At 33.8% G+C, this 16037-nt stretch overlaps 5 non-coding genes across 5 annotated transcripts; 3 read left to right on the top strand and 2 right to left on the bottom strand.

Annotated features, from left to right (window-relative positions):
- Nucleotides 1-2528: 2528 nt before the first annotated feature.
- Nucleotides 2529-2600, top strand: Trnaq-uug (transfer RNA glutamine (anticodon UUG)). Its single transcript has one exon. It is a non-coding gene; the product is annotated as a tRNA-Gln (tRNA).
- A 701-nt stretch (nt 2601-3301) lies between these two features.
- Nucleotides 3302-3373, bottom strand: Trnaq-uug (transfer RNA glutamine (anticodon UUG)). The gene has a single exon. It is a non-coding gene; the product is annotated as a tRNA-Gln (tRNA).
- A 5640-nt stretch (nt 3374-9013) lies between these two features.
- On the top strand, nt 9014-9085 carry Trnaq-uug (transfer RNA glutamine (anticodon UUG)). The gene has a single exon. It is a non-coding gene; the product is annotated as a tRNA-Gln (tRNA).
- Nucleotides 9086-9790: 705 nt separating this feature from the next.
- On the bottom strand, nt 9791-9862 carry Trnaq-uug (transfer RNA glutamine (anticodon UUG)). Its single transcript has one exon. It is a non-coding gene; the product is annotated as a tRNA-Gln (tRNA).
- Nucleotides 9863-10888: 1026 nt separating this feature from the next.
- On the top strand, nt 10889-10960 carry Trnaq-uug (transfer RNA glutamine (anticodon UUG)). The gene has a single exon. It is a non-coding gene; the product is annotated as a tRNA-Gln (tRNA).
- Nucleotides 10961-16037: the final 5077 nt, after the last annotated feature.

Below are 16037 nucleotides of genomic sequence, written 5' to 3'. Positions count from 1 at the left end.
TTAGAATTCTCCTTAAGTGAGGTAAAAAAGATGTGTCATGCATATAAGGAAATCGTATGTAAAACTTGAGTTTCTGGGCCAAATGTATTGCTGCTGGAGGATGAAATGAAATTTCCAGAGTTTTCCTGACATATTTCATAAAGAGATTAGGAGGGTAACAATTTGATTTAAAATAATCGTAAAGGATTCCGATTTCTTTGTGGAAAAGACTCCAATCAGAAGTTAATGTCATGGCTCTGTGGAGGAGGGTAGACAATGAATTTAATTTAAAATTGAAAAAAAACAAAAACTATAAAAGTTAAGACCAAGGCCTGTGAACGTTGCCTTTCGAAATATACCTGTGTGAAAACGGTCGTCGTCACGGATAACAATCGTATCTAAGAAAGGCAGTTGGTTATTGTTTTCCAATTCATATGTAAATTTAATGTTGGGATGCAAAGAATTGGCATGTTGCAAGAACGAGTCACAGTGCAAATGGTCCTTAAAAAGAACAAAAGTGTCATCCACATATCGGCGATAAAAAAATAAGGGTTTAAAGAAGAGGGACAACTGTCCAGCAGTTCTCTCTTCATATTTGTGCATAAAGATGTTAGCGAATGTGCAACTCAGTGGGTTACCCATGCCCACACCTTCAACTTGCACGTATACCTCATCATTAAAAACAAAGGCAGTGTCCCGCACTGCCAACTCTAACAACTTCTTAAAATCAGAACGGTTAAAACCATGGTGAACACTTTCATTATCAGTAAAAATAGTATCTAAAATATACTCAATTGTTTCCTCCACCGGTATATTAGTAAATAAGGATTCTATGTCAAAACTAGCCATGATTAAATCTGAATCCTGACTCAAAATACTGTTTTTAAATTCTAGGGAATTAGAAAGACTAAGCTCATTATTAAAAAAGCTTTCCAATAAAGGGATGAGATATTTGGCAATTTTGTAGCTTGGAGTTGTATAAGACGAAAGGATTGGCCTCATAGGAATATTTTCCTTATGTATTTTCGGAAGCCCATACATGACACCAAAAGAAGAGCCAGTGACGAAGAGCTCGTCGTAAGTAGCCTAATTAATTGTATGCTTGTCCTTTAGGAACTTTAAAAAACGGTTGATTCTGTCCTCGTTTCTAAAAATGGGTTTAAAATCCTTTTCACCAATTTTCCGAAATTTAGAGTCATCCGATAAAATAGTTTGCATCTTATGAATGTAATCGACCCTGTTTAGAATAACGGTTCCTTTACCTTTATCTGGTTTTGAAAATATCAGGTCTTCCTTTTTACTCAATTTACGAAGTGTGTTTAAATCATCTTTATTAAAGAAAGGAGCCCATCTAGTTTTCAGTTTGCTATAATTAGTGTGGGCAAAAGCAGATAGTTCGGTTTGAAATTTCGGCATATTTGCATTTAAAGGCAGGTTCTTTAGTTTGGAAAAAAGTACCTCAAAAGGCAGGTAATATTCATAGTACGAGGGTTTATAATTAGGTAAACAGAAGTCCAACCCAAAAGATAAAAGAAATTCCTCCTTCCTAGTTAAGTTGTAATCGGAGAAATTGAATACCACTTTATTCTCTTTGCCCGTAAAATTAGGTTTAAAGATGCCCAAATTCTTTAGTTTATTATTATGGGTATTTTGTATTCTTTCGATATAGGAATTCAAATCCTTAGTTAGTAACCAGTTAAATATAATGAGGTCAATAAGTGTAAGACTGTTATGAATTTCATTGTACAAGGGTTGAATGCGTTTCATATGCTGTTCAATGAGTTTCTCTTTGTTACAAATCTCGATGGTTAACAGGGCTATGGTAGAGTCATGATAAAATTTGTTATTATAAAGAGAGCGTCTATACAGCTTAAATTTTACAAAGTTCGGCGTAACATGGTTTAGTTGGCAGTATTGTAAAAATTCCAGGTCGAGCTTGGCCTTCCACCACTTCTTCAAGGTATTCTCCAACTTGCGACATGTCAGCAGCAACGGGCGATCGTATCTTCGCTGAATTAGGTCACGGAAATGTAGTAAGCCACTAGATCGGAGTCGAAAGAGAAACAGCAACACGAACATCCAGGAAAACATGGTGTGAAAACAGGAACAAACTGGAGGGGCCGTTGTTGTCCAAAACTAGCTGCAGAAATCAGCGGGATCGAAGCAAGAAGAATCCACGTAGTAACGGGAAGAACAATTCAACATGATGGTTAGGCTATTCCTCGGCAGTACAAATCAGGTTGATTAGATGGCGAACTGGATATAGGCTGAAAAGAATATGAAATATGCTTCTGAAGTTATGGGCATTGTTGGAGATGTTACTATTAAATATTAGTAATGTACAAAAATCTTTATTCTTAAAGAATATCAAATAATGCTAAATCTCATTAACAATGCATAGGGTTCTCTTATAGGAGACAAACGTAATTAGACGAAGAGAAATCAATAGTGAATGTATAGTTGCAGGTATTGAGATTAGTAAAAAAATGCACCTGTAAGAAAGGAATTTTTTTTGTCAGAATTTCTTTGGGAATTTATACTAATTATAAGGTCCCATGGTGTAATGGTTAGCACTCTGGACTTTGAATCCAGTGATCCGAGTTCGAGTCTCGGTGGGACCTCACCTTTACTTACTATTGCAGGAGTAGAAACAAGTTTAACTGGATTTAACAAACAAACAAATATATACGTCCCAGTCACATGTAAGATAAATACATCTCTGTGAATTTACAGTGAACACTACATAACTGAACTCTGCTGTAAATATTCCTTATCATAAATGCTTCTATGAAGCGATGGTACCATTATCAGGATTATATAAGACACAAGGCTAAAGGTAATTGAAAAGCTCGATGTAAACTCTTGGAATGTAACTGACTAAGACATACCAAATCTAGGTTTTGGAGTTATACAGAAAGAGCTTATTGACAATACACTTAGAAAAATTCAAGGTAGGATATATATATATATATATATATATATATATATATTTCTATCGTTCCTTAAATTTTTCTAATTGTATCATCAATAAGGTCTTTCTGTATGACTCCAAAGCCTAGATTTCGTATGTCTTAGTCAGTTACGTTTACATCGAGCTTTTCAATTACCTTTAGCCTTGTGTCTTATATAATCCTGATAATGGTACCATCGCTACGTAGAACCGTTTGCGATAGGGATTATTTACAGCAGACTTCAGTTATGTAGTGTTCACTGTAAACTCACTGAGATATATTTGTCTTATACGTAGCTGGGACATATATTTTTGTTTGTTTGTTAAATCCAGGAAAACTCGTTTCTACCCGTGCAACAGTAAGTAAAGGTGAGGTCCCACCGAGACTCGAACTCGGATCACTGGATTCAAAGTCCAGAGTGCTAACCATTACACCATGGGACCTTATAATTAGTAAAAATTCCCAAAGAAATTCTGACAAAAAAAATTCCTTTCTTACAGGTGCATTTTTCTAATAATCTCAATATCTGCAACTATACATTCACTATTGATTTCTCTTCCTCTAATTACGTTTGTCTCCTATACATTGTTAATGAGATTTAGCATTATTTGATATTCTTTAAGAATGAAGATTTTTGTACATTACTAATATTTAATAGTAACATCTCCAACAATGCCCATAACTTCAGAAGCATATTTCATATTCTTTTCAGCCTATATTCAGTTGGCCATCTAATCAACCTGGTTTCTCTGCATCGTGATGACACTGGATCTCTCATTTGGGTCCTCTGAATATATATATATATATATATATATATATATATATATATATATATATATATATATTATATATATATATACATATATATATATATATATATATATATATATATATATATATATATATATATATATATATATATCTAATAAAAGGAGCCCATAAAAACACCAAAATATAGAGAGAAAAGTACTATATTTCAGAGACTGCTGTCTCTCTCTTCAGGTATATGAATGAGAAAAGTTTACAGAAAAGGTGGTATTTATACCAAGAGATCCATCCACAGGTAAGCCAATTTAGGTCACCCCCGCTGATAATCTTCCTTTAATCTTCTTAAGCGTTGGTTGAATGAAAACCTTGTCGATCACATCTGAAATCGACGCTCCTTTTGAGATGTTCATTACCTGCCTCTCTTTTATTAAGGCCGATTCCATCATTTGACTCTTGTACCGGCAGTTGCTGCTATAAATTATATGTGACAAATTCCAACTTATTCTATGGTTATGTTCATTTATATGGTTGAAAATAGCTGAGTTCTGTTGTCCATACCTAACTAACCGTTTGTGTTGTATTAATCTCTGGGGAAGTGATTTTCCTGTAAATCCGATGTAAGATTGGTCACAGTCCTGGCATGGGATCTGATAAACCCCAGTGTCCTTGGGGGATGTCTTTTGTTGGATGTTAATCAGGGATTTGGTTAAGGTGTTCGGGTAAGTAAATGCAAAAGGGTTAAATTTTCCGAGAGTCTGAGCCACCTTCTTAATCGTGTCCAGGTGGGGAATTTTTATTTTATTGTTGGGTGTATCTCTGGTCTTGTCTTTAGGGGGTCGGTAGAAAATTACGTTTGCTTTGTGAATTGCTTTCTCAGTTATATGGTCAGGATACTTTAAAGACGAAAGTTGCTTACGAATTAGTTCAAATTCTTTTTCCAGGAAATCTGGGGAACAAATTCGTAAGGCTCTTAAGAAAAGGTTGCTGGCTACACCTATCTTGATAGTAATGTCGTGATAGCTAAAGTAGTGAATGTATGAAAGTGAGAACGTTGGTTTTCTGTATATGGTAAATTTGTATTCTGTCGTGTCTCTGATTATTAAAACATCAAGAAAAGGAATTTTGTTGTCTATTTCCCATTCAACTTTAAATTTGATGCTGGGTACTAATGCGTTTAATTTTGAAAGGAATTCATTAAAATTGCCCCACCTATTATCCCAAAATGTTAGAATATCATCAACATATATCCAAAGCATGTTTTTGGGTTTTATTGCATTTATTACTGTAGTTTCAAAGTATTCCATGTACAGATTGGCCAAAACAGGACTTAAAAGACTACCCATACTACACCCGAATTTTTGCTTGTAGAATGATTCCCCGAATGAAAATACGTTATTAGATGCACATAATTCAACTAACTTTATTATTTTGCCAAGCGCCAATGGGAAATGATCTGAATAGGGGAATAATTTTTCCCTCAAAAACTGAAGAACGTCCTGTACTAGTACTTTTGTGAATAGGGAATCTACGTCAAGGCTTAAAAGTTTTATGTTGTGAAATGGTATATGTGCTTCTCTGGATTTGTGACAAAAATCTTCCGAATGTTTAATGTGACTGGGAGAAAAAGTGCCTAAAAATGGGGAAAGGAGGCTAGCTAACCATTTAGAAATTTTGTAATTGAAAGCTCCGGCACATGAAACGATGGGTCTGAATGGAAGATTGTCTTTGTGAGTTTTGGGAAGGCCATAAAAGTAGGAGAGTTTAGGATTAATTACTTTAAATTTCTCTAATAGTTCAATACTCTTTTTGTCTTGGCTAATAATCTTACTTTCCGAAAAAAATTCAGTGGGGACGTTTTGGAGGGGATTTTTCGTCAGTTTGTCGTAAGTGTTTATGCCGCTAAGGAGATGGTTAATTTTGTCGAGGTAGAAGTCTTTGTCCATTATTACGATTTTACCGTCTTTGTCTGATCTACTTATTATAACATCTAACTTTTTTAGCGAGCGGACGGCTGTTATAAATCTACGGGGAACAGGATATTTCTTATTTAGGTCAGTTAAAGCATTTAGTAACACACCTTTTAAACATATCTCTTCACGGCTGTAGTTTCTGTCAGATATGAATTTATCAAAAGCCACTGTGAAGTTAAGATTGTTTTTCAGTCTGGCATAAGGGCAAAAGATAAACCTAGATTTAAAACTAAATGTTGAATTACAGTAAGGGGGGTGTTGGATAAGTATAAAACTTTGTCTTGTTGCTCAAGATTATTCCATGCGCTATTGCTTATTAAGTTATTTAACTTGCGTAAAAGTTTGTAGGCAGCAATGTCGGAAAAGAATGAAATCAGATACCTGTATATGTGGTCCGTAGTGAGGAGGCGAAGATTAGACTGAGTTCCATATATCACTGCATAGTACGAAGATGTTTTTCGTGTTGGCAATTCTTTCCTCCAGGAAAATCGTATGTGAGAGAGGGAAAGGGTCCGATTGCAGAGTCCATCTCCCGAATCCGTACATTTTTGGTAGTACTTGTTCTTTGAGGCATTATTCTAAGAAGTGTTTTTTATTTTTCAGCCGATGTAGTCTGATCAGTTCTTTCTCCAACTTGCGGAAAACTGGCTTAAGTTCTTGAAGTAAGTGAAGAATCGTGGAAGGGCGGTTGAATTCCATAATAGGCCGAAAATGATTCGTAAAAATGTTCGGTTACAACAGAATTCCATCTAATAAAAGGAGCCCATAAAAACACCAAAATATAGAGAGAAGAGTACTATATTTCAGAGACTGCTGTCTCTCTCTTCAGGTAGATGAATGAGAAAAGTTTACAGAAAAGGTGGTATTTATACCAAGAGGTCCATCCACAGGTAAGCCAATTTAAGCGTTGGTTGAATGAAAACCTTGTCGATCACATCTGAAATCGACGCTCCTTTTGAGATGTTCATTACCTGCCTCTCTTTTATTAGGGCCGATTCCATCATTTGACTCTTGTACCGGAGGTTGCTGCTATAAATTATATGTGACAAATTCCAGTTTATTCTATGGTTATGGTCATTTATATGGTTGAAAATAGTTGAGTTCTGTTGTCCCATACCTAACTGACCGTTTGTGTTGTATTAAAAGAGAGACAGGTAATGAACATCTCAAAAGAAGCATCGATTTCAGATGTGATCGACAAGGTTTTCATTCAACCAACGCTTAAGAAGATTAAAGGAAGATCAGTGGGGGTGACCTAAATTGGCTTACCTGTGGATGGATCTCTTGGTATAAATACCACCTTTTCTGTAAACTTTTCTCATACATATACCTGAAGAGAGAGACAGCAGTCTCTGAAATATAGTACTTTTCTCTCTATATTTTGGTGTTTTTATGGGCTCCTTTAATTAAATGGAATTCTGTTGTAACAGAACATTTTTCCAGTCATATATATTATATATGTCATACATATATATATATATATATATATATATATATATATGATATATACATATATATAATATTATATAATATATTAATATAATCTATATATAATATACCATATATATATCATATAGATATATATATATACTATATATATATATATATATATATATATATAATAATATATATAATATATATATATATATATATATATATATATATATATATATATAATATATATTATATATAACTATTTATAGATATATATATATATATATATATATATATATATATATATATATATTATCTAATAAAAGAAGCCCATAAAACACCAAAATATAGAGAGAAAAGTACTATATTTCAGAGACTGCTGTCTCTCTCTTCAGGTAGATGAATGAGAAAAGTTTACAGAAAAGGTGGTATTTATACCAAGAGGTCCATCCACAGGCAAGCCAATTTAGGTCACCCACGCTGATAATCTTCCTTTAATCTTCTTAAGTGTTGGTTGAATGAAAACCTTGTCGATCGTATCTGAAATCCATGCTCCTTTTGAGATGTTCATTACCTGCCTCTCTTTTATTAAGGCCGATTCCATCATTTGACTCTTGTACCGGCAGTTGCTGCTATAAATTACATGTGACAAATTCCAGTTTATTCTATGGTTATGTTCATTTATATGGTTGAAAATAGCCGAGTTCTGTTGTCCATACCTAACTGACCGTTTGTGTTGTATTAATCTCTGGGGAAGTGATTTACCTGTAAATCCGATGTAAGATTGGTCACAGTCCTAGCATGGGATTTCGTATACCCCAGAGTCCTTGGGAGATGTCTTTTGTTGGATGTTAATCAGGGATTTGGCTAAGGTGTTTGGGTAAGTAAATGCAAAAGGGTTAGATTCTCCGAGGGGGTGGGTTACTCTCTTAATCGTGTCCAGGTGAGGAATTTTTATTTTTTTGTTGGTTGTATCTCTGGTCTTTTCTTTAGGGGGTCGGTAGAAAATTACGCTTGCTTTGTGAATTGCTTTCTCAATTATATGGTCAGGATACTTTAAAGACGAAAGTTGCTTGCGAATTAGTTAAAATTCTTTTTCCAGGAATTCTGGGGAACAAATTCGTAAGGCTCTTAAGAACAGGTTGCTAGCTACACCTATCTTGATAGTAATGTCGTGATAGCTAAAGTAGTGAATGTATGAAAGTGAGAACGTTGGTTTTCTGTATATGGTAAATTTGTATTCTGTCGTGTCTCTGATTATTAAAACATCAAGAAAAGGAATTTTGTTGTCTGTTTCCCATTCAACTTTAAATTTGATGCTGGGCACTAATGCGTTTATGTATGTATATATATATATATATATATATATATATATATTATATATATACATACATAAACGCATTAGTGCCCAGCATCAAATTTAAAGTTGAATGGGAAACAGACAACAAAATTCCTTTTCTTGATGTTTTAATAATCAGAGACACGACAGAATATACATATATATATATATATACTATATATATATATATATATATATATATATATATATATATAATATATATATTCAGAGGACCCAAATGAGAGATAGTGTCATTACAATGCAGAGAAATCAGGTTGATTAGATGGCGAACTGGATATAGGCTGAAAAGAATATGAAATATGCTTCTGAAGTTATGGGCATTATTGGAGATGTTACTATTAAATATTAGTAATGTACAAAAATCTTCATTCTTAAAGAATATCAAATAATGCTAAATCTCATTAACAATGCATATGGTTCTCTTATAGGAGACAAACGTAATTAGACGAACAGAAATCAATAGTGAATGTATAGTTGCAGGTATTGAGATTAGTAGAAAAATGCACCTGTAAGAAAGGAATTTTTTTTGTCAGAATTTTTACTAATTACAAGGTCCCATGGTGTAATGGTTAGCACTCTGGACTTTGAATCCAGTGATCCGAGTTCGAGTCTCGGTGGGACCTCACCTTTACTTACTGTTGCAGGAGTTTTCCTGGATTTAACAAACAAACAAAAATATACGTCCCAGTCACATGCAAGATAAATACATCTCTGTGAATTTACAGTGAACACTACATAACTGAACTCTGCTGTAAATATTCTTTATCATAAATGCTTCTACGTAGCGATGGTACCATTATCAGGATTATATAAGACACAAGGCTAAAGGTAATTGAAAAGCTCGATGTAAACTCTTGAATGTAACTGACTAAGACATACCAAATCTAGGTTTTGGAGTCATACAGAAAGAGCTTATTGACAATACACTTAGAAAAATTCAAGGTAGGATATATATATATATATATATATATATATTTGTTTATTTATTTCTTTCATTCCTTGAATTTTTTTAATTGTATCATCAATAAGGTCTTTCTGTATGACTCCAAAACCTAGATTTGGTATGTCTTAATCAGTTACGTTACAAGAGTTTACATCGAGCTTTTCAATTACCTTTAGCCTTGTGTCTTATATAATCATGATAATGGTACCATCGCTACGTAGAACCGTTTGCGATAGGGAATATTTACAGCAGACTTCAGTTATGTAGTGTTCACTGTAAACTCACTGAGATATATTTGTCTTACAAGTAGCTGGGACATATATTTTTGTTTGTTTGTTAAATCCAGGAAAACTCGTTTCTACCCGTGCAACAGTAAGTAAAGGTGAGGTCCCACCGAGACTCGAACTCGGATCACTGGATTCAAAGTCCAGAGTGCTAACCATTACACCATGGGACCTTATAATTGGTAAAAATTCCTAAAGAAATTCTGACAAAAAAAAAAAAATTCCTTTCTTACGGGTGCATTTCTCAACTAGTCTCAATACTCACAACTATACATTCTCTATTGATTTCTCTTCGCCTAATTACGTTTGTCTCCTCTAAAAGAGCCCTATGCATTGTTAATAAGATTTAGCATTATTTGATGTTCTTTAAGATGATGATTTTTGTGCATTACTAATATTCAATAGTAACATCTCCAATCATGCCTATCACTTCAGAAGCATATTTCCTATTCTTTCCAGCCTTTATTCAGTTTGCCATCTGCTCAACCTGATTTTTCTGTATTGTGACAACACTGGGTCCTCTGAATATATCAGAAAAATCTAGTTACCTTGTAGATTAAGGAAATGATTGGCCCAAATAAAAGAGATCAAGAATGAAAAACTTTTTCAAATCTCAACAACAATAATGATCCTTTTACATCACCATTAAGAATTTGGGTTAACACTACTTATGATAACAACGGCCCCTTTTCTAAAATAAAAATATTTCAAGAGAGAGAATAGATAGAATATTATATATTATTAACAAGCCAAATATTCAATTGTTATAGCAGTGAGAGAAAATAGTTTGGTACGTGGGCAACATGCTTATGGAGTGACATTTGTCGAGGAAATGTCAATTTGCTACGAAACGTTGCCATATTAGCACATGGTAATTCCTGAATCAGATCGATCTAAGAATTTCTTTTGGGAAGATGTCTCTTAATTCCTATCATGGAACATTGTGAATTTTCCAAAACCAGTGTATCGCTCTCATGTAAATAAAAAAATAAAATTGTTAGTGTAAAATACCACCAGAATTTAAACAAAATGATTTATAGACATTACTATTTCCTCTCTTAGAAGAGACACGTAAATAGACGAAGAGATAACAGTAATGAATGTATATAGATGCAGCAATTAAGATTAGTTGAGAGATGCACTCATAAGAAAGGTAAATTCTTTTTGTTGGAATTTCTTTGGAATTTGAATTGATATAAGGTCCCATGGTGTAATGGTTAGCACTCTGGACTTTGAATCCAGTGATCCGAGTTCGAGTCTCGGTGGGACCTCACTTCTACTTTCTGTTGAATGTTTGGGGATTTGGTTTTCCTGAATTTTACAAAAAATAAAAATATACGTCCCATCCACACACAGACACAGAAACACACACACATAAATATATATATAATATAAAGTGAGTTTACAGTGAAGTGTACTGTAAATATTCCTTATCGGCAACGGCTTCTACTATGCGACGGTACCATTATCAGCTTTGCATAAGACACGAGGCTAAAGGTAATTAAAAAAAAAAGTGATAAACTATCGGGACGTAGCCGTAGGAGGCATGAGAAATCTAGATTTTGTAGTCATACGGACGGAAGCTATTGACGAGATACACTTAGAAAATTTCAAAGCACGAAAAAAATTGTTTATTTATCAAGGTATTTACTTATTAGTGGAAATGGAAAGAAGAGAGAACGAGCTTCTGAAACCCGTCTGAGATATCAAATGTTTTACTCAGTTCATATTACCTGATGAAGTTTAACCATGAATTATTCATCTCATTCACGTCAAAAGAACAATTTTTCGTCATACAATGATTAAAGAATGTTTATTTATTAAGAGCGTAATTAATGTTTTCCTTCTTGGGTGAGAGTGTTAAGCTAACTTTAAAATGCTATAATTCAGTTCACTATTGCCTATGTCCTTTAAAGGTTTTATGTTCATATACTCTATCCGCTTTGTCTGTATTTTTGTTCGATTTTTTGTTTACGTTTTATGGCTATACTTTTCTCTGGAAAACTTCCCATAAAGTTAGTCATCTTTTCTTAGTTCCTAATTCATGTGTGTGAATAATAATAGTAATGTTCTTTAAGGTCCACAATAATATGCAGATGGAAGATTTCGAACCCTTTAGTCGAATGAACAATATATCAAGGTAAAAAAATATATATATATATATATCACGAATGGCTGGCCCCGCCAGTCAGATCTCCAACGGACACGGTGATGAAAAAATGGTCAATGGCCCAACTAGGTCATTTCCTCTTCTGTCTTGTTATATCTGGCTGCTATCCTGCTGGATCGTCGTGCGGGCTGACGTGATGTTGCAAGTAATACCTCATCAGGTGGAGTCGAAGGTGCAATGGGTAAAGACTCACGCATGCTATCCGGCACCTGTGGAGGGAGAGGAGAGTCCGAGGCAGCATCAGGTGAGGGAAAAACAGAGCAAGTCCTAAAATTAGTCTCTAACAAACGACCTGAGTATGTATGTAAAAATTAACAGTTGGGTCCTCGTTAACAAACGACTTGTTACCCTTGAAGGATTCTCCCAAGTTGATGGCGGCCCATTCAACTAAGCGTCTAGTGCTTACATTGTGGCTTTTAAAAATAATATTAGCTTCATTCCACTCGGGTCTACGATCATTGTTAAATGCGTGTCACTATTACTCTACTTTGTGAATGCAATGAAAAAGCTCGTTCATGTTCCCCTAAACGTGTAGTTAGACCTCGTCCGCTTTCACCAAAATATTTTCCTTTACCATCTTTGCAAGGTAATTCATAGATGCCTGAAACTGGGATTTTTTATCGTTGTTGTTATTTCTTACTAGATTATGCCTTAACGTATTATTATATTTAAACACAAATTTAGTGTTCTGGCTATTGTTTATATAAATACTAGTATTCTTTTCGTTAGGGATGAATGGTAATGATACATATCTTTTTGGTTTTTCTCTGTTGTTGTATTTGGGTAGATAGAAAAACCTTCTGGCTCGGGCGAAATGGCCTTCTCAATACAATGGGAGGGATATCTGAGTCTCCTGAATGTTGCCATTAGCTGCTGCAGTTCTCCATCTACATATTCGGGGTCACATATCCTAAAGGCTCGTAGGGCAAAATTCCTAACTTCTTTGCTTTTAATTTCGTTTGAATGAAAGGAATAAAAGTGGATGTAACTCTCCAAATTGGTTGATTTACGATATTACTGAGAATGTGAACATTTGACTATTGCAATCTCTGAAAACCAAGACATCCAAAATGGGCAATTTAAAATCAACTTCTATTTCTTCGTAAACTTAATGGATGGTAATATACTACTAGCTATATCTACTAATTTTACCAAATTTTTTTCTGGCCCCTTAAAAACAATAGATATCGTCTACATACCTAACCCATAATGCTGACTTCGTTACCTCATCACACCTGCTTAATATTTCTTTTTCAACAAACTCCATAGAAATGTTGCTTTTTTTAATTTTTATTTTGAACCAGCCTTTTCTAAATATGTATTCCATATACTTCCCTCAGAAAACCTGACAAAAGTTCCTTTTATATGTATTGCGCAAAGCCCATCTATCACAATTAAGTTTACTCTTAAGATACATTATCAAATCAGACAACGACATCTTTCTCACTTGACCCACCCACATTGCATACATGTAACCTATCAATAAAACTAACGCACTATTATCATCTCGTTTAGATTTACAGTGGAAATTAAACATTAAAATATTTATAAAGTTATCCGGGTTCATTCAACAAATCTCAGCCAACACTTTTTGAAAATACAACAAAATTGGCTTAATGTGGTTACAAAAATCACATAAATCTGCACTTTTAATGTTTAAAATTTGCAGGCTGTTGCTAAAAGGTGACATTGTATTTCACTACAATTTTATAAACAAGGTAACCACCCAACTTAAAAAGACCTGAACTCAGACTTATAAGTTCATTGTTAAAATGCTTAATAAAGGCAGATTCAGTTATGTTTCTTTTTACAATATAGTTACACAAATTAGCTCAGATGCATTTTTCCAGTCTATACTATTCTTAAAATCATTCATGAGTACAAATAAAGCACTTGTCGATTGACCTGTTCTAACTGTGCAACGGTGTTGTTTTAGACGGTAATCTAGTTCTTTACCAGTTTGACCAAGATATTTGTTATTACAGCCAGCACAAGGAATCGTGTAAATACAGCAACTAGTTTGTTTTGGGGAATAACGCACAATGAAATTTTTAAGTTTTCCTGAATTTTTGTATACCACATTTATCATGAAAGTTTTCAGTAATTACTGAATAAAATAAAGATTTACATTATAAGGCAGTGTCAAGATATTTTCTGTCAATAAAGGCTCCCTATTGTTACTAGAATAAAAAATATTTCTAGATTTCTGCAAAGATTTGTCGATTAAAAACTATGGGTATTTTAACCTATTTCCTACGTCATAAATTTTACAATTCTCTGAGTCTAGGAATACCGGACTGCATATCCGCAGTGGCCTTAAAAACATGCTACGAAAAACTGAGAGTTTTACATTGACAGGGTGGTCTGAATAATAGTGGGTATAAGAACAGACATTGGTAGGTTTCCTGTAAACATCAAACACAAAGCTTCTATCCCTTCTATAAACCAAATCATATTAAAACGGCAATGAACAATTATTTTCTTCTTCAACGGTGAATTTAATAGAAGGTATCAGATTATTTGTCTTGTTTGTCTTGAATGGCTAAGAAAACAGTAATTACAAAACTTAAAAAAAGAAAGGTAGGATAGGATAATAGAATAAAAAAAGCAGAAAACAAAAAACTCAAAGCAATTAAAATGAAAACTGTCATTCTAGGAGTCTCTCTAGGGTATCTTCATTTCTTGAAGACGTAATCTTGTTGTTGTAAAAGTAATAGAGTCGTTTGCTAGACGAAGGAGCGATTTCCTCTAAAATATTTAACTGCAGATGGGCTGCCCGGTATATTAAGTGATTTGTAAAAATGTCTCCATGAGTGAAAACCTTGTTCCTTCATAAATATCCAAAAGTCTGATGTGTAGCCCTATTACTATTCTTTTTCTGTTGGTATTTTTAAAAATTTGTTAAATTTTGTTTCATATCTTTACCAAGATTACTAGTTCTTTGGAATAAGGCGATTTTATAGTTCATTTGGGGGTTATTATTATTTTTAGAAGATAGAATGACCTTTTGGCGGTGGATAGGGTTTTGGAAATAAAATATTTTGGATATACTAAGCAAATGGACATCTCATATATGTGATTAATCTCTCTCCAAAGACTATATGGAAACTAATAGCGCTGTAATTTACAGTTCACCAGTGGAATAAAATATATGAGAAATGCAAAACATTGTACTAAGGTATGAAATGTCGTTCAGTTGTAAGATATATATATATATATATATATATATATATATATATATATATATATATATATATATATATATATATATATACGTATATATACATTTTTTCATTGCTGCATGAACAAATTTCATATTGAATAAACCTTCACGCACGGATCCACTGACGCAAATGTCTAATTAGCTTGGATTGCTATGAATATAAATAAGTAGGAAACGAAATTAAAGTTGTTAGTTTCTTATTCTGAATCACTACAAGTCATGCATCAAAGTTTCAAGTCAAAGGCCCAGTATTAAGATTAAACTTCAATTATAATGTCGATTTTGGGTTAACGAGACCTTTGCCTATTCCAAGACTATGACATGGACTAAGAGCTACAAACTAATTTTGTGTTTTTATGAGTTAATCTTATGTCGCCTTCATAGATGTATGTTCCTGCAAAAATGAATTCTCGTATTTTATTTTCAATTAAATAATTCACCTTTAATGTTGCTTTCATCATTGCGTTTCATTTCATGATCAAATCTTGATCACTAAAAGGATCTAGATGCGAAGACTTCATGGAAATCAGGCATATACTTCAAACCATCAGTGGAGTTCCTCAGTATGTCTTTATGAAAATCCTTTGCTCTTATTGATAATTTTTACTCCGCTTATTTGAAGGGTTTGCTGTAACTTCTTGTCCCTGTCTGTTGCACCCATTCGCAATCTTATGGCTAATGAGCGGCAAAACGATCCTATCGGAGCATGAATGTTTGCGCTCAGTGAGCTACCACTATGATGTAGTATAAGACGATGATTGATGAATGGGTGTCGACACATGATACTCAGTGATTTCAAAGCAGCATTTTTTGTCTCCTTGTTGCAGATACATTTTAAATATAGGCTGCATCTGCATCACACTGTGCAGGTATTTATCTGTTGTTTAAAATGAAGTAATCTTGACGAGCAGTTTTCACGTGTCTATTTATTCGCTGGTGAAAAAGTTCAGTAACT

Source organism: Macrobrachium nipponense, chromosome 35, assembly GCF_015104395.2.
Source record: "Macrobrachium nipponense isolate FS-2020 chromosome 35, ASM1510439v2, whole genome shotgun sequence".
Taxonomy (NCBI): domain Eukaryota; kingdom Metazoa; phylum Arthropoda; class Malacostraca; order Decapoda; family Palaemonidae; genus Macrobrachium; species Macrobrachium nipponense.
This window is presented reverse-complemented; position numbering and strand designations above follow the sequence as displayed.